The sequence below is a fragment of the Peromyscus californicus genome, unplaced genomic scaffold (assembly GCF_007827085.1).
Source record: "Peromyscus californicus insignis strain IS unplaced genomic scaffold, ASM782708v3 Scaffold_5__1_contigs__length_169319896, whole genome shotgun sequence".
NCBI classification, from domain to species: domain Eukaryota; kingdom Metazoa; phylum Chordata; class Mammalia; order Rodentia; family Cricetidae; genus Peromyscus; species Peromyscus californicus.
In genome coordinates this window covers 132,681,696-132,704,016 of record NW_026294573.1, presented here as the reverse complement: position 1 = coordinate 132,704,016, position 22,321 = coordinate 132,681,696, and the positions used below count along the sequence as shown (strand labels likewise).

The 22,321-nt window shown below is 45.1% G+C and overlaps 1 long non-coding RNA gene across 1 annotated transcript in view; it reads right to left on the bottom strand.

Annotated features, from left to right (window-relative positions):
- Positions 1-22,321, bottom strand: part of LOC128097914 (uncharacterized) — a 48,070-nt gene that overhangs the window by 15,990 nt on the left and 9,759 nt on the right. Inside the window, exons 2-4 of the long non-coding RNA XR_008214019.1 lie at positions 21,535-21,659; positions 20,332-20,497; positions 18,820-18,878 (exon numbers count right to left, since the gene is read on the bottom strand). This is a non-coding gene — a long non-coding RNA (uncharacterized LOC128097914). The remainder of the gene's footprint in view (positions 1-18,819; positions 18,879-20,331; positions 20,498-21,534; positions 21,660-22,321) is intronic.

The window sequence follows — 22,321 nt, the reverse complement described above, 5'->3', positions numbered from 1 at the left end:
ACACAGAACTGAGAGGAATACCTAGACAGATAATTACTTTTTAGTTCTTCTCATGTTCTCTCATATGTTACTGGCCGACCTTTTGATAACTGTTCCAAACAGCCATCTGGCCCAGAACCTTATAAACATAGGCACTGGGCAGGGTGAAGTTTGGAGACTGGATTTTGCAATGCAGGATGTGAAGGACAAAAGCAGAGAGGGATTTCAGAGGAACAGCGGACAGCAGTTATGAGTGCTACTTAAAAGGAGAAATAGCACCCAGAGGAGTTGGCAAAGCATGAAAACCTTGAGTTTGGATCCCCAGCACCCGCTTAAAAAGCCAGGCATGGTGGTAATTACAAGGTGCACTTGTAACCCCAGCATCAGAGAGGCAAACGCTGAGGATCCTTAGAGTCTGTTGGCTAGCCTGTCTATCCAGTCAGTGAGGTTTAAGTTCCGTGAGAGACCCTGTCTGAGAAAAAGATGGAGAAGAGATCGATGAGGATACCCACCATCAACCTCTAGCCTCCACACACCATCAGATGACCCCACGTACACATTTAAAAAAAAGAAAAGAAATAGTACCCAAACGGATGTTTAATCTCTGAGAATGGGAGTCAGGTAGAAAGAAGTCTCGAGACAGCTGTGGATGTCTGGTATGGCCCTGCGAAGATGTAGATAAGCAGTAGAAAGGATGTACGGCGCTGGTCTGCTACACACCACGTAGAAGAGAAAAGATGAATTTCATTCTAGATACACCCAGCGTGCCACACAGAAGATAGAAGTGGAGCTAAACAGATGAGGTATATTTTGTTGTCGACTGAAAGCTCTTGTGCTCAGGCAAAAGGTTGGTCAGTGCAGGTAACAGCATCGGAATGAGAGGGAGTCAGGCTTAAGAACAGGAATCTCTCTCACCTTCCCATGTATTTTGCAGATCAAAGACTCCAGGTGGACTGGCTTATGCACAGGATGGGGGACTTGGCCATGGGCAGCTCGGAGCTGTTGCCCTGCCCAGCAGGAATAGCTGGTTCTTCCAGCTCTACTATGAAAAGGTCTTAGGGAAAAGATTCAGTGATTTATACAGGCTCACTACCCTTACTTCAGGTGGTGCTGCCTTTGGCCCCATGTTAGTGGCATGGCCTACCCTTATGGCTGGAGTGAGGAAGCCACATTCCCATAAACAGTGTCACAGGAAGACTGTGGACAGACACCGTTTGCTTACTACATAGGTTTCCTTTCAGAATGTGTGAGCGATACTTCATAAATCAGTTGTATGCTGCAGCTCAGAGGCTGAGCAACCTGAGTCTTTTTTAAGACAGGGTCACTTATGTAACCCAAGCGGACCTTGAACTCTCCATGTAGCCCAGGCTGGCCTGAACCTGATCTTCAGGCCTCACTCAACCTCTGAGTACGGGAACTACAAGCTTGTGCTATACTATTCCTGGCTCTGCGACCCAAATGGTGTGTGTGTGTGTGTGTGTGTGTGTGTGTGTGTGTGTGTGTGTGTGTGTGTGTTTCTGGGAACTTTGAGCCTTTTTATCTCTAGGTTGTCACTTCAGGGAAAAGTTTGTGAAATGGCTAAGAGTGGAAAACTAGAATTCTGAAAACAGTGAGAAAAGATTCATGTGCTAAGATTCTGAATTCTGTCAGTTACCAGCGCCCCCTCCCTCCAAGTCTACATGTTCATCGGGGGACAAATTAGAATGAAACTTGCCACCAAACTTTGAAGAGTAATATTCTCATTGTTGTTGGTCTTTCTACCCTATTCTGTTTTTAAAGTGTTGAAATGTTTTGTTTTAGTTGGGAAAAAAGTTCAGAATCTGAAGTACTAACCAAGAAAATCAGTTCTACCTCGGGGCTGGAGAGACGGCTCAATGGTTAATTGCTCTAGCTGCTCTCGCAGAGGACTGGGCTTGATTCCTAGCACCCACATGGTGGCTCACAACCATTTGTAACGCCAGTTCCAGGAGATGAGATGCTCCCTTGTGGCCTTTGCAGGCACTGCACGCATGTGGTACACAGACATACATGCAAGCACTCATACATAGACATAAATAAAAATACATAAATCTTTAAAAAAGAAAGATCAGTTCTGCCTGTATGAGTCGACAAATTCAGAATGAAAATGAGAACCTGTGAAGGATACATACATATGTGTTTTTGTTTTGTCTTTGAGATGGGGTGTGGTGATAACTGTGTTCCCCAATATATCGTGCACCCTAATAAATTTATCTGGGGTCAGAGAACAGAACAGTCACTAGATAGACATAGAGGCCAGAAAATGGTGGCGCACATGCCTTTAATCCTAGCATTCCAGAGGCAGAGATCCACCCAGATCTCTGTGAGTTCAAAGCCACACTGGAAACACCCAGGTATGGTGACTCACACCTTTAATCCCAGGAAGTAAAGGCAGGAAGAAAGGTATATAAAGCGTGAGGAACAGGAACTAGAGGCTGGTTAAGCTTTTAGGCTTTTGAGAAACAGTTCAGCTGAGATTCATTCTGTATGAGGACTCAGAGGCTTCCAGTCTGAGGAAACAGGATCAGCTGAGGAATTGGCAAGGCAGGGAAGCTGTGGCTTGTTCTGCTTCTCTGATCTTCCAGCATTCACCCCAATACCTGGCTCCTGGGTTTGTTTTTATTAATAAGACCTTATAAGATTCGTGCTACAATGGGGTCTTGTGTAACCTAGGTAGCCTAGAACTTACTATGTAGCTGAGGGTGACCTTGAACTTCTGTCCTCCTGCCTTTACCTCCCAAAGGCTGGAATTAGATGTCTCGGGTGCCACACCAGTTTTATGCTGTGCTGGGAATGGGACCCACGGCCTCATGCATGTATGACAAATGCATTTACTTCTATATGAATACCGTCTTGGGGACAATACCAAAAATATGAAGAAAACAGTAGCATTGGTTACATCTCAGTAGAACTTACAGGTGGCTACAAGAAAAGAGATAGCTCTGGAAACTTTGTAGTATACACTTGTTATCATTCTGGCATTTTAATTGTTTTAATGTGTTTTATATTTAAAATTTAAATGATAGAACATTTTCATCAAAATAAAAGGCCCATCCAGGTATAATGACTACTTCCCATAATCCCAGTACTCCAGTGGCTGAGAAAGGAGGTGCACAAGTGTGGCTAGCATGAGCTGTTACGAGCTGGGCCACACCAGCTCTGTGACTCTAGTGAGAAAATCCACATCCCACAACAGTGGAGAAGCACAGGACCTGGGGGAAAGTGGAGCATGAGCTACCAGCCTCAGTTATTGAGAAGCTTGTGGAAGAGGTCTGGATCAGAGATGGAGTGGGAAGTCCAGGCCGAGACTGCAATTAAAGGAATGGGCAAGTGCAGTGCAGCCTTGGAGCAGCTGCACCATAAACGCAGATGTGAGACTTAGAAAGACCTAACAAGGGACAGTCACTGGGCAGTGGTGCCACAGCAAGGGGTACCAGGTATCTAAAAAGGGAAGATAAATGTAGATGAAGCATTGTTCCTTGGAAATTTTATTTTTTTGCTACTGGTTATTTATAATAGATTGGCCACATGTTTATCATTACTCCTTTCCAAGATCCATTTAAAAAAAAAATAGTAAATAGGGCTTTAGCTATAGTTTAGCGGCAAAGCATTCAAGCGTGCCTGAGGCTCTGGGATCAGTCCCAAACACCACAAAACAAAACAACACCAAAAACAGCAAGTACATAGAGGTATGTATAAAAGCAGAAGTAAAAATTACAAGCCCGTGTGTTAGTTACTTTCCCATCACTGTAACTAACACCTAAGGTAAGTCAAATTCAAAAAAGACACGGCCTGAGTTTTAGCGTTTTCAGTCCACGGTCATCTGGCTCTGTTTCGTTGTGGCTGTGGCGAGGTAGTACTTTATGGTGGGAGCACATGGTAGAGGAAACTGCTTACCTTCCTTCCACAAGACCCCAACTCATAAAGGTTCCGCCACCTCTCCAGAGGCTAAGGAGCCTCTAGCACCTGGACCTTTGGGGGAATTTCATACTCAGACCATCATAGCATGCCCAGAGTCATCCATATTAAAGCCAGAGGAAGAGGTTTCAAAGAGGGATCTCCAAGGGGTCATGGAGTGGAGAAATAGGTTACCTATTTGAACATGCAAGGGAAAGCAGTGATGGTCATACAGAAGCCATGCTAAGCATCTGAAACTGGTGGTGAATTCATAGAAAGCCAGTCTGGTAGATAAAATGAAGCAATTATTGATCCCAAGAAACAAGTTATGCAAGAAAGGAAATAAATCTTAAATAATTCCTCTGCATTTTTATGGGCAAGTATAAATAGACTACAATTTTTACCATAAAATAACAAGATTAATGAAGTGGGGTTTCAAAGTTCTTTATTATCTTCTATGATAGCAGAGAGTCTGAAATTGGCAAATACAGCCAAGAAATGGCTGTATAGGGTTGGAAAGAGGGCTCGCTAGGGTAGAACCGCCACGATTAAGTCACGAAGGATTTTAGCAAGTGAGAGAGACCAGGAGAAAGAGACACACACACTTGTAGCACCTTGCCATGTAATGTCCAGTCCTGAGTTTAAACTCTGCTAGCAAGAAGGCCATCACATGTGCAGTGCCTAGATCTGTACCTCCAGAACGATGAGTCAAATAAACCTCTTTTCTGTGTCTCTCTCTACACTGTTAATTTTGTGCCAACTTGGCACAAGCCAAGTCATCAGCAGGGAGGCAACCAAAATGCCGCTATGAGATCAGCCTGCATGGGCTGGAGAGATGGCTCAGTGATTAAGAACACTGGCTGCTCTTCCAGAGGTCCTGAGTTCAATTCCCAGCAACCACATGGTGGCTCACAACCATCCATAATGAGATCTGGTGACCTCTTCTGACCTGCAAGCAAATATGTAGGCAGAACACTGAATACATAATAAATAAATCTAAAAAAAAAATCAGCCTGCAGGCAGCCCTGTAAGGGCATTTTCTTAGTGATTGATGAAGGAGGGCCCAGCCCATGGTGGGTAGGGTCACCCCAGGAAGGTGGTCCTGGGTTCTATAAGAAAGCAGACTGAGCAAGCCAGTAAACAGCACCCCTCCATGGCCTCTGCATCGGCTCCTAACTCCAGGTCCCTGCCCGGCTTGAGTTCCTGTCCTGGCTTCCTTCAATGATGGACTACAATGTGGAAGTGTAAGCCAAATGAACCCTTTCCTCCCCAACTTGCTTTTTGGTCATGGTGTCTTTGTCAAAACAATAAAAACCCTAACAAAGACACTTCCAGTCTATGAAATTGTGCCAGTAGCAAAAAAAATTTATATAAATTTAAAAATTATATTTCCTCTCTCTCCTTCCCTAGGCTAATGCTCAGTTCCCAACTAAAATAAACTGCTAATCAGTATTTCTGCACGTGGCCTTTTTGTGTTTCTGCTGGTTGTGGTAGTGGCAGTCCGTCTGTCCAGGCAACTCCTTTCCTGTACAGAACAACAGCAGTACCTCCTTCCACAACTTGTCAGCCAGTGATTCACGGTGTTGAATCACTCACAGTGCAGGAGGTCGGTCCCTAACAGTTCTTAGTCTCCCGCATCTTGTTGTCATTCTCAGTATTTTATTATTTCCATTTCAGCTGGAGCTAAGTGCCACAATGGGACGGATTTAGTCTTCACCTTTAGTCCTCCACATTTTATGAAATAAAATTTACATTCATCATATTGAAAACTTAATACAATAGTTTTCAGACCTTAAACGAGTGGTTTTCCTTAGCCTGTCTCCTCACTTGGAATGGGCAAAACGCATTCTATATTGATAATAAGGTTAAAACTAATGATGTGTATGAACTGTGCTTCAAGGAAATGAGTGTGCTTTAATTTATTCCCTTGTGCTGTGAGCTTTGTCCGAGAGCCCATGGGCTGATGCAAACAAGGGAAGAGTTCCAATAATCCTCAGCCACGCTGCCAAGACCTTGCTTCTACTAGGCACTGAGCCATGTACCATCTTTTGATGATTACAGGATATCTGCTTCATTCCATCACTCATAAATTCCAGAGGCATAACTCCCTCTCACTGTGGAGGCAGTTTAGGGCCGCACTCTGCAGAGATGACACACTTCATGCTAATTGGGACGACAGTGACCCACTAGGTAGCCTCCCTGGCAGAAACTGAAGCATCCTCAGAAGCCGCTGCTGCCTCCACCATGTGCCAGCCTTCCCAGGAAGCAGTCACCTACCACCATGTTCCTGTTCTATTCAGGAGAGCCAGGGCTTTCTTAAAAGCAAAGCAAATCCAACTACGTCTCTGTGATGGCCCACTGTCTTGCAGATCCACCTTGCCACATACGACCTCCCTTGGCCATTTTCCTCATATCTAAGTTATTCCATAGTTCCTGCGCTTACTCATGTTCATGTATAGCAACGTTTTTTATCCCGCGTCTCACTGTCCCTTTCCTCTAGAACCCTTCATCATGTTCTGAGACACCTGGAGTGGTTCTTGTTCTGTTTGCCCAACATACCTTCCTCTGTGCTTTACTGATTGGGCAAAGCACAGGACCAGGATGGACCCCAGTACGTGACCCAGTTATCCCTGTTTCAGACAAGGTGGGGTTAGTTCAGGCTGGGATGGCCATAGACTATTATCACTATTTCAAACAAGAATGCAGGCTCAGTGAAATCCCTTGTTTAAGGTCTAACAACTATTACATTAACTTTTAACTTCCATCATGAAGACTGAATTTTGTGAAAGTCAGTAGGATTTTACTAAAGGGTGGATATTGTATTTTGTGGCAGTTAACTGCATAAGTTAAAGTATCATAAAGGAATATGTGAATGTCCTGTTAACAATGTAGCTACAACATCTGATGCCTGTGCTAAGCACCTGAAACCACCTATTTAATGCACATCACCGAGTAAGGTCAGTCAGCTTCTCATCACGGCAACACAGTGCCTGAGATAAACAGCTTTAAGAGGTAAAGGCTCCACATTGGTGTCAGAGGTTTCAGCCAGAGGGGAGCTTAGCTGCTCAATTGCTTAGTCCTATGGCAAAGCAGAAAGAGTGTGATGTTTCCTACATAGTGTAGGAAAGCTGCTCACCTCTCGAGAGCCGGAGCAGAGCAATGAGGACAGTCCAAGCACAGGCTGGACTCTTCAAAGGCATTCTCTAGCGACTTCCGAAAGCCACGCCCCATGCCCTAACCGCCATTCAACTTTGAATGCATTAATTGATGAATCCATTGGTGTGTTTCGTGTTCTTGTGAGCAGCCACCTCTCTAAAATGCTACCAGCGGTGAGCCAAACCTTCAACCCACACTCCTGTTAGGGGGTCACTTCTTATCTAAACTGTACTGGTTAATTTCATGTTGGTATGATGTGACATAGGGATGAGAAGTTTATTTTGGTACATTTCCACATCTGAGAATAAATTACAGCTGAGGCAGCTCATCATGGAAGTGGGAGCTTGTGGCATAATTGTATCTTGATGGACATGATAAGGCAACTTAAGCCAGGATTAGATATAGTATCACCTTCAAGGCCTGCCCCTTGGTGGGCTACCAATGTTGTAGAGGCACTATGTCCCAAAGGTTCTACAACCTGACAAAATAGCACCACCCGCTAATAACCATAACCTTATGCCATCAGCCTTGATTTCACAATGAAGAATGCATTTAATCCATCTCCAGGTGTTCTCTGATAGGCACTGTCAACTTGACAGCATCTGGCATCACACAGACACACCGGTGAAGGGATGGGGTTAGATTAGATTAGGTTAGCCTCTGGCCATGCCTGTGAGGGGTTATCCTGAATTGAATTGAAGTTGAAAGACACTAACAGTGGATGAAGCCATTCCCTGCTGGGGTCTGGACCACACAGAAAAGAATAGTTCTAGCTGGGCATGAGCTGCATCATTCTCTGATTCCTGGCTGTGAATGCAATGTAGGTAGCTGGCTCAGGCTCCTGCTGCCGGGGTATCTCTACCGTATAGACGGCATCCCCGAACAGTGAGCTAAAACAAGCCCTTTCTCCTTTAAGCTGTTTTTGCTGTGGTGTTTGATCAAAGCACCAGGAAAAGGAACTCCAAAAGCCCCACATTCTCAGCAGTGCCACGTCCAAAGCCTCTCTGAGACCCAAGGCAAATTGTTATAGTCCCTATAAAATTCAAACAGTAACTCACAGTCTTCCCACGTGAAATGGGACAGATAAAGCAGCTTCATGCAAATGGGGCACAGGGGTGGGGAGAGGACCAGGAAAAACTGAAACCCTTAAGGGCAAACACTAAATGCTATAGTTCCATGTTGAACAGCAGGACCCATCAGCATGATCACGATCCAGACACTAGGTCACCCCACCCCACAGCCTTGCCGGTTGTAGCCCACGTCTCTCGGATGTCCCTGGTCACTGCCTATGACTTTCCCTCAGTGGATTATCTCTTGCTGTCTCTGCTGATGGACGCTTCAGCGTCATTTCCATAGCTGCAGTATCACTGTTCAGGGGTTACCTCCAGGGATTCCTAACCCAGCTGTTAATCGCAGATCCCAGGCCTCCCTTGGAAATCCGGGAGGAGGCGTCCTTCGCTCTTGCCTATGCATGTGTGTAAAGCCAACCCCAAGTTCCGCCACCAGCTTCAGTGGTAGCCAGGCCTACTTAAACCATGGGCGCAACTGCCTGGCTGTGTCGAGCCCCCAGGAAACACTTTTCCAAGCAGTCCTGCTCGAAAAACACAACAGCTCTCTTCTTGGTTTTGTTGTTTATTTTTCTATTTTTAGCTTAGGTCTTATTATACAGCCCTGGCTGGCCTTAAATTTTCAGAAATAGGCCTGCCTCTGCCCCTCTGCCCCTGCCTCCCCAGAGCTGGGATTAAAGGTGTGTGACATCACACCTGACCCAGACTACCCTCATCATCATCCTCATCTTCATCTTCATCCTCCTCCTCCTCCTCCTCCTCCTCTTCCTCCTTTGTTTATATTAAAGGGGATTTGTTAGACTGACTTACAGGATGTAGTCTTAGTCCACCAATGACTCTCCCATACTGGAAAGGCTGAGAATATAGTTGTTTGGCTCCCTCAGCTGGAAGTCTCATCAGTCCTAATCTAGTGGAGGAGGCCTGGAGGATTCCTGGAGAACTGCTGATCTTCAGTCTATGCTGAAATCCTGAAGAAGTCAGTTCTAATATAGGTGAAGGGATGTCAGCAAGAAGGTAGATGGACTTGCCAGCAAGAGTGAGGGCAAGCAGGCAAGAGTTTCCTTCTTCCACCAGACCCTTGAGCCTGTAGTAAGTATCCTGTATTTTTTGTTTGTTTGTTTTTTAAGATTGATTTCTTTATTATGTATACAGTGTTCTGTCTGCATGTGTGCCTGCATGCCAGAAGAGGGCACCGGATCTCATTATAGATGGTTGTGAGCCACCATGTGGGTGCTGGGAATTGAACTCAGGACCTCTGGAAGAGCAGCACGTGTTCTTAACCTCTGAGCCATCTTTGCAGTCCCCAGCTACAGCATTCTTAACTTTAAACATGCTCCTCTTCTAACCAAACTGCAAGCTTTACAAAGCCTTCTATGCTATTTCTCTGGTCGCGATTTTCTCTGTAAATCGGGCTAAAAGCAACCAGTAATATTCCTGGTTGGGTCTGAATGCTGTGTTGCTTTTAAATTTCCTGGGTTCACTTTCAAACCCTGCCTCGCAGTGTCTCTGGCTATGGACGACGGGTGAGTTCTTTGCCGGTACAGCCTGAATGGCTCTACTCCAGTTCCCAGTGGAGTTCATTTCCATCAGAGACTCAGGATCAGTCTCACCGTTTACCGTCCTGTTAGCGGTGTGTTCTGAGCTCACACCCCAGTCACCCGTCAACGCTTGCTTATGACAGTTTTAGATCTTTCTAGCCGGCTTCTCCAGACTTTTCCAAATTCCTTCCACAAATCAGTTCTAAAATCTCCCGACCCACATAGTCACTCAATAGTCACGGCAGTGATCCACCTGCTCGGCACCAACTTCCTGTCAAGTTTTCCTTGCAATTACAAAATACCCGAGAAAACTAGTTAAAAGGAGGACACATTTATCTTGGTCCACAGTTTCAAAGGTTTCAGTCCATGGTGGCTCAGTGATGTCACTGTCTGTGGACCAGTGCTGAGGCAGAAGGGAAGTGAGAAGCAGAGCAGAGAGGCTCATCTTAGGACAGCCAGGACACAGGAAAACAGGGCACGAGATCAGAAGCAAGCTTTACCTTCCTTCAAAGGCACAGCCCAGTACATACTTCCTCCAAGTGAATCACATAGTCTAATGAACTTCCCATAGCACTGGACCATCTGGGGACAGCACATGAAGTCTTTTGAGGGATACTTCATATCCAAACCACAATAATATGTAACTAGTCCTTTTCAACAAATGGGTTGATTGGCCAGATAATGTTACTAAACTGTTACCACCATTACCATGATAAATAGAAACAGGGACAGACTACATAAAGAAAAGTTCAATTTATCATTGGGGGATATGTTATAAGACCTCCATGTATACCTGTAACCATGGATAATCTGAAGTGCTGTGATTTAATTCCTTTTACATCCTAACTAAGTACTTATCACACATTAGAGCCATATTTTTGCGGGTAAGGTAACCCAGCCAAACTGGCATAAATTTCTTTTTCCCTCTTGACAATTTCAGGGATAGAAGCAGTTTGGGGCTTTCTTTGACGTATCTAAATTCCCAGCATCATTATTCATGCAAAATGTGGCCATTAGAAAATAAAATTGGGGTTACTTGAACACAAGTTCTAATGATCTGATAACCAAAATAGCTAAGACAGATGGGTAGTGTATACTGCATGGAAACACTGCATAAAAGATAACTGACACCCTGTCAGGGATAGTGTAGAACAGCACAATGTTACATCAAGTTAGTTGGAATGGATCCTATTTAAAACTTAGGAGTTATTTCTGGAATTTTCCATGTAGTAGTTTCAAACTGTGGTTGACATCAGATAGTAGAAACCACAGAAAGCAAAGATGCAGCAAACAGGTGGACTCCTAAAGTAGTAGTCTGTTTTAGTAAGGGTTCCCAGTATTGGAGCTTTTTGAAAAGCAAAGGCAACTGGTTAGTTTAATCTCCAAAAAAAAAAGCATGTTCTCGGAGGACAACTTTAAGAGTCAGTCCTCTCTACCACGTGAGTTCCAGAGACTGAGCTCAAGTTGTGAGGTGTGGCAGCAAGCACCCTCACCTGCTGAGATGTCTAGCTACCTCCAAGATTTCAGTTTTAAGCACACTGGGTTTCCCCATGCTTGTGTCTGATTTTAGAAGACAACCAAATAAAGGGTCCCCATAGAGAGCAGAAGCTGTAGGCCCTGGGCTGATGAATCATTCCTGAACGGCACACAGGTGAAAATGGCTCAACCCAGCAGTAAGAGTCAACACCACTAAAAATGAAAAGCAGCAGCTCTCTGAGGTGGCAAATAAAATAAAGAGGAGCAACAAAGTGAGCGCATCCATGTCATCGAGGCTGGGGGGGGGGTGCTTAATTATGTATATGGCACTTGAATAGCAGTTACTTTCCAACAATAGATTCTTCCAAATCTCCAAGAGTCTGGATGATGGAGCTTTTTAAAGCTCATAATAGCCTTTCATGCTAGAACCCTGACAACTGCTTTATTCTGGGCTCAGCTGCTGTTGTGCTGAGTTAATCTAAGTTATATCCTCTGAATCTGAAATGTATTAAAGACATATTGAATAAGTCAAGTAGTAAATGGGAAGAAGAAAAGGATAATAATTATATTAAAGGACTTGATCCCAAGATACAAAATGTGCTAGAAGACTAGCTTCTGTGAAGCCAGGGCCAAAAGTGACAGAGTACATCAACTAGATGGTGTTCCAATCAATCACAGCCCAGGGCACACCAGGGCAACCAAGCACAGGCCTCATCTTCAAATGTCTGAGAGCACTCGAAAGTGGTCACATTTTTCTGTTATGTAAATAAAATCTATTTATGCCAGACATGGTGGTGCATGCCTTTAATCCCAGCACTCGGGAGGCAGAGGCAGGCAGATCTCTGTGAGTTCAAGGCCAGCCTGGTCTACAGAGTGAGTTCCAGGATAGGCTCCAAAGCTACACAGAGAAACCCTGTCTCAAAAAAAAAAACAAAAACAAACAAACAAACAAAAAAACTATTTACAGCAGAGAAAAATGAAGCCAAGTAGGGAAGAGAGACACAGAAGAGAGCCGGTGAGGTCAAATGTAGAGTTCCAATTTAAGATCCACAACACATCCTGGCTCCTGCAGCTTTGCTTTTGACTTTTCAACTTTGGTCACTTACAACTAAAGGGATCACAAGGAATATAATCTAGGCCATTAAAAGGAGAAAACTGTCTCTGCTCCATCCCCCACCAATGCACCAAAACTGCTTCCAACAAGCTGTTGCTTCTGTGTCCTGGACCTCCAGTGACCTCCTTCACTCCTGTTAAGTGAACACTGGTCCTTATCTTGAGGTCGTCCTGTCTGGAGTATGGCTGACAGATTCCGCCATCTCCAAAACATCCTATGATCTCAGTACTGGACCACTCCTGCCCTCCCAGCCTTCTTCCTTCCCCCTTCTTACCATCACTCTCTTTTTCCCTCTACCAGAATAGTTCTTGGGAGGCCATTCAGCTGAGATGGCTCCAGCACCCGAAGTTCCTGTGTAAACAAGCCATGAACCCAACTTAGGCAACACTAAGATGCAGCATAAGCTTAGCCACTTAAAAACTGTCAGCTAACCTCGGGCTAGGGACTGTCCGCTGACTGCCACAGTGCAGATGGGCAGATCAGAAGACGGCTTGTGGAGTCGGCGCTCTCCATGAACCTTTAGATGGATTCTGGGAATTGAACTTGCGTCTCTAGGTTTGTGTGGCAAGTTCCTTTACACACTGAGCCATCTTACCTGCCCAAAGATAAACTTCTTAAAAACACTACATACACTTCCTGTTTTCCTTTCTCTGTTATCCATCGCTTTCTAAAAATGATCTCTTTCATCAGAGAAACATTAACTCAGGCTCTGAGGTGCTTCATACTAGTAAGGTTTAAAAAACTCCATTTTGAGTTCATAAGGTTCCTTAGGCCTCAGAGTCTCAGACGACCCACAGGAGTGGTCAGGGTGGGGGTGTCACATGATTCCCATGATCATAACCAGCCAATGGGCTTGCTCAATTGTTGGGTCCACCTCTAAGTGTGTGTCATCCCTGGCAGTCTGATGTGCTAGCCACAATACTACGTCGTAAACTGAAGAACACTTACACAAGGAAATTATGTCATTTCAAAGGCAATGGAGTGGTTTTGCTTCCTCGAAGAAACAATTTCTATGAGTTTAATTTTACACTGTTACTAATTATAATGATAACATGTGAGCAGATACATAACCTGCTTTCTAAAAAAAAACAATCTTGTGAGGGCAAAAAGCAATTTCCTGAATGGGTTAGGAATGAAAGAAGATCAGGAATAACTGTTCAGGGTCATTGTAGCAAATGAAATCCAAAGACTATTTATTTGCATGGACTAAGAATGAGTTCGAAGCCAGGCAGTGGTGGCGCACACCTTTAATCCCAGCACTCAAGAGGCAGAGGCAGGCAGATCTGTGAGTTCGAGGCCAGCCTGGTCTTCAGAGCAAGTTCCAGAACAGGCAAGGCTACACAGAGAAATCCTGTCTTGGGGGGAAAAAAAAGTTTGATAGACAAAACATATTTCTAGCCCTATTATCTTGGGCAAGTGTCTTTCTGAGCCTCAGTTTCCCCCATTTTTAAAACACTTTACTGTGTATGTGTGAGTGTCTATGTATATTTTCCATGAATGTGTGTGTGTGTGTGTGTGTGTGTGTGTGTGTGTGTGTGTGTGTGTGCACGCGCATGCCCAGAGAGGCTAGAAGAAGGACTAGGATCCCCTGGAGATGGAGTTACAGGTGGCTGTAAGCCCTGGCCATGGGGGCTGGGAACTAAACTCACTCATCTGGAAGAGCAGGCAAGTGTTTACGAGCATCTCTCTGACCTCCTGTTCTTGGTCATTTTTATGGGCACTTTTTTCACACTTACTTTCACATCATCTCAGAAGTACTTGTCTGCTCTTCTATCTATCTCTTCCAGCTTGAGTGTGTGATGTTGCCCCACAAGCTCAGGTATTTGAATGCTTAATTCCCAGCATTGGTCCCAGTGCTGCTTTAGAAGGCTGTGGAACTGAGGAGGTAGGATCTAGCTGGAGGAAGTGGTTCACTGGTGGGCAAATCGGAGGGTTATAGTTCAAGCTGGCCGTCCACCAGCTCTCTACTGCTCTTTGGTCCACTGAGATATGAGTAAGCCACATGCTACATTCTCCACTGCCATAACTGGAAGCCACCATGAATCCCTTCATGCCTTCTCCATCATGATGGACTGTAGCCTTCTGCATCATAATGGCACTATATCCTTCTCCATCATGATGGACTGTATCCTTCTCCATCCAGACTGTATCCTTCTCCATCATGATGGACTGTATCCTCTCTAACTATAGGCTAAAAGCAAGCCTCCCCTAAGCTGCTTCTTTTGGGCATTTCATCACAGTGACAAGGACAGAAACTAAAGCAGCATTGCACACAGCCAGGTAGACCTAACTTCTCTGTGCCAGGTATTTTGTTACAGCGACTGAAAGCTAACTAATATAGCCACCTTTCCCTATACACTTCTTATGAAGAGGCTCTTAAAAAAAGAAACTAAAATTAGAAGTCATTCAGTTCCCAGTAAGGCCACAGCTAATTTCACTATGCTCAAAACCCTTCCTATCTGTAGAAGTTCTCAGTATCAAATAAAGTCAACCATGTTGAACCCTAACAAGATGGCACTGAGAGGCCATGAAAAGGAGCCCTCTCTCATACACATGTGTCTTTGACGGAACCTATGCAAAGAACTCCTCCTCAGAGCTGCAGTATCCAAGGTGGCTAGCACAAGGATACTGACTAACTGTGACTGTCTCTGCTAACGCCACCTCCTGCAGCCACCCTTGGAAGCAATGGCATTTGTCTTAAGGTAGCTTGGGTGGACTTCTTTTTGTCTTTTGTCCCCTTAGGTGTGCCTGCTCCACCAGAGCAGTGCATCCAGGATTTCAGTCCCCTGCTCCTCCCATGTAAGTGCTATGCAGTGGAGAGTCAGTCTCTCACACGTGCATTTGGGGTTGATATACCTTCCTCATGTCCAAGGTCAAACCTCTTGTGTCACCCGGTATCACCACATTCTCTCCTACATGGTTCTGTTCATCCCTCTGACTTCAGCTCAAAGTCCCTTCTCTGTCTCCAAACCTTCCCGCGGCATCCCCCAGGGTGTGCCAACAGCAAAATCCTTCAGAACCCCTTTCTGGACATTTTCTTCATTGTCTTTCTTAGAAGTTAGACTACAGCCCTAACTGGAAACCGAAACCTGTTTTCCCTAGAGCATTCTTAAGAAGCAGCTGTTTTCTACCCCCTCCCACGCCCCACATACCACAGAGCCCAGGGGCAGAGTGTCTTTCATGGCCCTCATTGCTGCTGACAGGCAGTTCTTCTCCAGCTGAAAAACCCCAGTTCTTCTGAAAACCCACACCCTCAAATTCCACCACCCACTCACCCCTGAGGCAGTCATCTGCCAGCCTCCTCTTCCTGGTTCACAGCAGACATTAGTGTCTGGCTCATGAGCTAGCTCCCTTTCCATCCCGCTCTTTCCGACATTCTTTGTAGCTTAGTGGCCACCTAAAATGTGTGCCAGGAGATTAGTCTCCTATAGTCTAGTCTCCTCACCTCCACTGCTCTCTCCTCCTCCTCCTCGACCCACCTCAACCACCACCACCACCACCACCACCACCACCACCTCCTGTAATCCTACCCAGTCAATCTCATGCTCAGGAAGCAATGTCTACAAACATGCCTAGCATCGCTAGCTCTGGCCATCCATGCCCTCCCAAAGAACCCACAATGACTCTTCAGCCTCACGGGTGCCTCCTATTGAAAAGGCCCTAGCACCATTTCTCTAGCCCCCATTTCTTGTCAAAGAAATGGCATGGAAAAGATGACCCACACCAAATGACTTGAGTAGAGTTTCATGAAGGGCTTATTCACACAGTAGACCAAGGGACCCAGAAGAGATGATGGAGTGTTCAGAAACAAGGCACATGGTACACCATTGCCACCAACAGCCTGAACGGGAGAGGAGGAGGTCACTGGACTCCAGGAAGAACTGAGTAAGGGGGATTTGACAAGAGAATCATCCTGGAAGCACAGTAAGAGGAGGACATATGGAAGGAAAGTACATATCCCACTCCTTTTGACTTCCAGTTCTACCCAGCTGGAGGCCAAGAGCCCTGGTGATGCAGTCTACAAATGTTCGTCTTTCACCACAGTGAACATTGTGAGGTCATGGAAGTGGGACATGGTGTTAAAAACTATGGCCACTCCTCTGCGGCCCTTGCTTTGTCCCCGTCCTCATCTGCATACATATTTAAATCCTTGCTCCGGTCGCACCAGCCTGACAAAAACATTCCTACCTCCTCTACACCTGTATTCAGGCAGGAAAGTGTGGCTGCAGAAAAATTATGTGTATCTGCTTATGAGTTCACTTTCATTTCATGTCCAAAAATCTCAAGAAGGCCCAGCTGTCTGATTATGTTCCTCTAATCCACTCACCCTCCCATGAGTTTTCCAGTTCTCTTCCCAAATACCATCACATTGACTCTGGGCCTAGTACTTTTCCTGAGAAAACAGAAACCATCAAGGAAAGAAAAGCATTGTTAAGTACTGGCACATCCTTGAGCATGCTCAGTTAAGAAGTACATTTCCAAGCCCAGCAGTGGTGGCCCATGCCTTTAATCCCAGCACTCAGAAGGTAGAGGCGGATGCTAGAGGTCAGCCTTGTCTACAGAGAGAGTTCCAGGATAGTCAGGGCTACACAGAGAAACCCTGTCTTGGAAAAAAAGTACATTTCTGAGAATGCTCAGCTTAAGGTCATACTTGAAGACTGATGCATATTTTGACATGCTTTGCTCCAGGTCATAGAGCATGTTTGTAAGGATGTTAACATTTTAGGCAGGAATGCTTCTGGGCATAGTCGGCTTGCACTGTAATGTTTTAGCTGAAAATAAACAACACTGATATAGAAGTCTGTCCATGATGGCTCCTGCCTCGCACAGCAGGTGGTAGCAAAGATGGTTAATAGTTCGAAAGAACAAGCATCAGCTTTAAAACCAATGTCAGTAGAATGGCCACCCTTTCACTTTGTACTGACCCTTAGAGAGCGCCATCCTGTTAGCAATGACTTATGATAACCATCACTGTCAACTTGCAGAGACTAGGGGTCAACCAAGGAGACACATCTCCAAGGCCATCTCAGGGAGTTTTCAGAGTTTAGCTGAGGGAAGACCTACCTTGATGTGGGTGGCACCAATCATGAGGCTGGGATCCCAGATGAAATAAAAGGGACAAGAGGGGAGCCAGCAGCACACCAGCATCTGCCTCTCTCTGCTTATTGCCTGTGGACACGACAGGACCGGCCACCTCAAGTTCCCACAGCCACACACCTTCCTTGTCGTGATGGACTCTGTCTTCTCAACTCAGGTGCCTAAACAACCCCTTCCCTCCAAAAGCTTTTGTCAGGTATTCTATCACAGAGATGACAAAAGTAAAAAGCTACAGAAAACCTGCCAAGAAGTAGGCTGTGGTCGGGGCTGCTGACGGCCTGTTTGTAAGCCTTTGGGACTGGTGTGAGAGAGAAAATTATGGTACGGACCTGTGGTTCTCAACCTGTGGGCTCGACCCCACTGGGAGGTCAAATGACCCTTTCACAGGGGTCACATATCAGATATCCTGCACATCAGATATTTACATAAAGATTCATAACAGCAGCAAAACTACAGTTATAAAGTAACAATGAAAATAATTGTATGGTTGGGGATCACCACACATGAGGAATTGTATTAAAGGGTCACAGCATTAGGAAGGTTGAGAACCACTGCTCCACAGTGTTGTAAACAGAGCTAAATGGGATATGTTGATGGGAGTGTGGGAGAGTAGGTCAGAATGCCAACAGAAAGTTTAGACACTAAGATTCTGGCTCATAAGGCTTCAGAGAGTAACAAGGACTGTATTGGAAACTGGGCTAGAGGCTATTCATGCATGACACTCTGGCAAGGAATATGATTGCAGCCTGCCTGTGTCCTGAGAACTCAAATGAGACTGAATTCAAGTGGTCAGCCCTGAGATCGTATACATGCAGCTAACATTATACAGACTGAGCAGGTTATATTTATGTATTTAGGAATACATATATGTATACAACGAAAGAAAAGAGGCCAGGACTTTAAGAGACAGAGCAGAGGGCTTGGAGGGAATAAAGGGAATAGAGGAAATTATGTAATTATGTTTAAAAAATGAAAAAAATTACTTAAAAAGTAATGAACAAATTTGTTTGGCAGAAGAAATTCCAAGACAGCATAGGTCTCAGGTTATGTATGATATAGCTACGGTTCACTACTTAAAAAAAAAAAAGATGTATTTTTAAGTGTGTGTGTGTGTGTGTGTGTGTGTGTGTGTGTACATGCATTTGAGTGCAAGCACCTGCCAAGGCAAAAGGCAGAGTTACGGGTGGTTAGAAGCCGCCTGCTGTGGGGATGGTACCTGGACTCAGCTCTCCTAAAAGAGCAGTCCAGTTCTTAACTGCTGAGTCATTTCTCCAGCCAGCTCACTGCTTTTATTCACGTTTTCTTTAAGAAAAGGCAGCAAGCAGAGCCAGAAGGTGGGAGGGTACTGTGGGGAGCGGCAGGGGGAAGGGGAGTACAATTTGACAAAAAAAGGAGTATCTTAGTTACTTTTCTATTGTCGTGATAAAACACCATGACCAAGGCAACTTATAAAAGAATGTGTTTAATCTGGACTTACGTTTTCAGAGGGTGAGAGTCCATGATGGCATGGCAGCAGGAACAGCTGAGGTCTTACTTCTTGATGAGAAAGTAGGAGACAGAGAATGAATCACTGGAGATGACAGCGCATGTCTTTTGAAACCCCAAAGCCCATTCCCTGTAACACACCTCCTCCAATGAAGCCACACCTCTAACCCTTCCCAAACAGTTCCACCAAACAGGGACCAACATATGATGAGCCTACAGAGGTCATTCTCATTTAATCCACCACAAGGAGCAGGAACACGTTTAAAGTTGCACACAAGGTAGGTGCCAGAAAAGGAGCTATAATAGCTGGCATGGTGCTGTGGGCTGATCTCAACTGTCTACTTGATAAACTCTGGAATCACTGGGGAGATTGCGCTTCTGAGCATGCCTTTGTAGGAGTTATCTTGATCAGGCTGTGGGAAGACACACCTACTGGGGGTGGCACACATTCCCTGAACTGTGTGAAAAGAAGAAAGTGAGCTGAGCACAGGCATTAATCTTTCTCTGTTTCTTGGATATTTGTTTTTTGTTTGTTTGTTTGGTTGGTTGCTTTGGTTCTGGTTTTTTGAGACAGAGTTTCTCTGTGTAGCCCTGGCTGTCTTGGAACTCACTATGTGGACGAGGCTGGCCTCGAACTCACAGAGATTCACCTGCCTCTGCCTCTGCCTCCCCAGTGCTGGGATCAAAGGTGTACGTCACCACCGCCCAGTGACTGTGGATGTTTGTAACCAGCTTCAAGCTCCTGCCACTGTGAGTTCCCCATCATGAGAGACTGCAACCTCAAACTGCAAGCCATAGCCCACCCTTCCTTCCTTCCTTAAGGTGCTTTAGTCAGAGTGTTTTATCACAGCAACAAAACAATCAACTAAGACAGGTGCTCTGGAGCAGGGCCACCCATGGAAGCTCCAACTTGTAAAACTGCTCATCAATGTGAAAGGAAAGAGAATGGAAACAACAGTTAAAGGAGCCCCTGCTTGAAAACAAGCACCCAGAGAAATGTTTCCAGTGTTCAGTCACCACGGTGGAAAGAGGCCAGCAGTACTATAGTAGAAGGTGCCAGAGCCAGAGCACAGCTTAAGCTGGCAAAGGAACTCGGCAGCATAGTCACGGGGTGCTACTTTTGCAATTGTGCAAAATTCAAGAATTACAGGGTCATAAGGGCTTGCTTGCATCAAGGTTCCAAAAGAGTGGCCAAGAACAGGCAATGTGTGGCGGGCTTGGATTTCCTGCCAGGACTCCTTGAGAGGAGGCAGAAGTAGGCAGATGTCTGTGAATTCAAAGGCATCCAGAGCAGCATAAGTGAGATCCCGTCTAAAAGCAAAACCACTTGACAAGATAATGCCAAACCTTAGGAGACACAATGAAAAGATTCCATATTCCTTTGGAACACTGGTCTAGTGGAAAGGCAGATTTTCAATCAGAATACAGCATGCCACTTCATAAAAACGAGTATGCTAACCAGCTTTCTGTCATTGTAGCAAACAGATGGCAGAAACAACTTCACCTCCATTCCAGTTTCAGAAGTTCCAGTCCGTCCGTGGTTGCTTGGCCTCATCACATCTGCCTCGTGGTGATGTGGGACACAGGGGATGGGGTGGAGCAAAGCCACTTATCTCAGGAGAGAGAGGACAGGAAGAGAAGGAAAAAGAGGGAGAGGGACAGACTGAGACCTGGAGGGAAAGGAAGCAGGGACTTAGGAAGGGCAGCCCCATGCTCTCCACCAGCCAGGCTTGGTGGCTCACGCCTATAATCAGCATTCAGGAGGATAAGGCAGGAAGGCTGCAGTGGCTTTGAGGTCAGTCAAGGCTATAGAGTTTGAGGTCAACTTGTGTTAAAGAGTGAGACCCAGTCTAAACTACAAAACAAAAGTCACAAAAATAGGAATCTCCCCATGACATACTTCCTCCAACCAGGCCTCCCCTCTCAGAGTTTCTATTGCCTCCTAATAGCCCCGGCAGCCCTGGGTGAAACTTTTAGCACATAGCTTTAAAGGGCATTTATCATCGACACCAGAACATTGGTAATCTGCATAAGGTTACTTTCAAAGATAACATATATTCTAAAATTAAGTTATGGTGACAGTTGTGCAATTCTGTAAATATACAATAAACCAAACAGATTATACACCCCAAATAAGTGACTTCTATAACTTTTATATCCAAGCTCCTTTAGAATACAGCTGAATCAGAAGATAAGTTTAGTTACGTCAGCCACGAAATCTGTGAAAGTTTTTCAAAAATGTCACTCATCAGCTAGACTTGAAGGCACCACAAACTCTGCTAGGTAGAAAAGACAAGCAAATGTTCCAGACAAAGAGAGGAGCCCACACAAAGGTAGAAGGGAGCTTGGGAAAGCATGCCATGGCTTCTTAGTATGAGTATTCAGCAATGCAGGTCAAAGAGACAGGGGTCACAGGGTGTGAAGGACAAGACCAAGCCTGTTTGGTAGGCAGGACCAGTCATGAAGGGAGATTTAGTCAAGCTGGCTTTCCATGAGGAAAAGGCGGAAACAGTGAAGAATAGTGCTTTCTCAAAGAACATTCTAGAGGGGGAAAAATTGAAAGGTGGGAATCACTGGAGGGAAGTGAAACTCAGAAAGGAAAATAATAATAACTAAGTCTAGTGGCCTCTCTACTAAGCACTTCCCTTGAAGGCAGCACCTTTAATTGCTAGAGCGAGCGCCACCATCCTTCCAACAGGAAATTCACCTGCTTTGTTTCCTCTGCGGGTCTTGGGGAAATGCAGCTTCCTCATGCCCTGGTCCTTGTTTTTCTCCGGTGCTTCAGCTCCATTTAACGTTTCGCCTTCAAAATCCTTTTTAAAGATTCTCTCTCTGCACGAGAATGAAAGCCCGTAAGAATAAGTTAGTTTGAAATTTTCCTTCAGTTCCAAATCCTCAGTTGAGTATTTGGTACTGGGTCGACTCCCAATCCACACTTTTTGAGTAAATGGATACATCAATAAGGAAGTTGAGTCTCGTTGAAGTAACTTATCTGTGAAAATGCAGATAATAAATTGAGCATTGATTCAACAACCACCTTTTAAAAGCACTATGAATACACCAGAGATGTAATATTCTAGGTCAGGTCCCCTCCTGGGACTTCTGAGAGTGGCAATAGGGGAGACTGAATTGCCTTGGTTTAGTGCTGGAATGGATGTCGAAGGATAATAAAAAGATGCAACATAAATTGATTTTGGCTTCTAGATTGGGTAAGTAGTGCAGCTTTTCAGGAAAAATAAAGACCCCGGGTTCAACAGAGGCAGGAAAGAGGAGAATGTGGCCAGGAATCTTTTTTTTCTCACAATTTCCTAAATAGCATAAATACCATGTAACAAGTAAATGTAAACTCCAGGTGGAGTGGAGGATGGAAAGTCACAAAAGAGCTTGAGGCAAGCAAGAGTTTAAACCCGGTCTTTTTTTTTTCTTTCTACTTCGAAACAAGATGTTGCTATGTAGCCCTGGATGGTAGTAAACTCACAGAGCTTCTCCTGCCT